Source organism: Uranotaenia lowii, chromosome 3 (assembly GCF_029784155.1).
Source record: "Uranotaenia lowii strain MFRU-FL chromosome 3, ASM2978415v1, whole genome shotgun sequence".
In the NCBI taxonomy this organism is placed as follows: Eukaryota; Metazoa; Arthropoda; class Insecta; order Diptera; family Culicidae; genus Uranotaenia; species Uranotaenia lowii.
Window position 1 is genome coordinate 273,105,371 of NC_073693.1, and position 1,475 is coordinate 273,106,845.

A 1,475-nucleotide genomic window follows, 5' to 3' on the forward strand; every position below is an offset into this window, starting at 1 on the left:
CAAGATGGCGGCTACCACTCAACTTGAAAATACTGTAAATGACTGAAAGTCGCATAAAACCTATATTATAGGGGTATAAGTTGAAAGAAATCAACCGGTAGAAGTTGAATTTCGCTATCAGACGCCATCTTGAAATCCAAGATGGCGGCTTCCGCTAAACTTTAAAATGTAGTAAATGACTTAAAATGACATGAAACCCAGGTGGTATTGGGTGGAAGGGCTTAACGAGTAGAAGTCGAATATTGCTATCTTACGCCATCTTGAAATCCAAGATGGCAGCTTTCTATAAACTTTAAAAATGCTTTAAATCATTGAATATCGCATGAAACCTCCAAGTATGGGTGTTTGTCAATTGGGATAAGCTTAAAAAGTTTATTTTTGCATTCTGACGCTATCGTGAAATCCAAGATGGTGGCTTCAGCTGAACTTAAAAATACTGTAAATGAATGAAAATAGCATGAAACTCCCAAATTTATTATATTGGGTGCTAAGGCTAAATGATAGAAGTCAAATATCTGTTTTCGCGTTTCTCTGAAAATCTGTAAGTGACTGAAAATCCCACAAAAACCACCACAATACAGACCCCGTTCGTTTTTGGCAACATTCGATTTTGGCAACATCGAATTTGGCACATGTGCCTAAATCAGACGGTTAACAGAAACAACATAACCTTATAGTTTTCGCAAGAATAAGACCAATACAATTTAAACATAAAAGCAAGATAGGAATAATAGAGTTACATAAATGGCAAAAAAAAAAACAAAAACTATAAACAAAACAAGAAAAGTGCTAAATGCATTAGAAACATAATGGAAAAATAATAAAAGTGATTTAAAATGATCTAAATTGTCTTAAAATAGTAGTTTTAATGTAGTATTACGTGAAAAAAGTTGTGTTCAAGCGATTTTCATTGATTAACAGTATTTTAAATTCAGTGGAAGCTGCCATCTTGGATTTCAAGATGGCGTCGGAAAGAAAAAAAATCGACTTCTAGTTTAGCCCTTTCACCCAATACCCGTATAGTGGTGGTTTAATGCGACTTTTTGTCAGCATTAAGCATTAAAAGTTGAGCGGATGCCGCCATTTTGGATTTCAAGATGGCGTCTGATAGCGAAATTCAACTTCTACTCGTTTAGCCCTTTCACCCGATACCCATTTTGTTGGGGTTTCATGCGATTTCAAGTCATTTACACCATTTTAAAGTTTAGCGGAAGCCGCCATCTTGGATTTCAAGATGGCGTCAGACAACAAAATTTGACTTCAACTCATGATTTATTCCACGGGTCATTCAAAACCAATCCCTTTGCATTCAAAAAGTCTGTCCTCATTTACTGTACTAATGATTAACAACTCAGAAATGAGGAACTCAACCTTAGCGTGTAATTGGTTGGCTTGCGAGAGAAACGTCAAATCGTAGCTTTTTTTGGGGTCATCATTAAACCATAATAAAACTATGAATTGACTCACGCCATGTT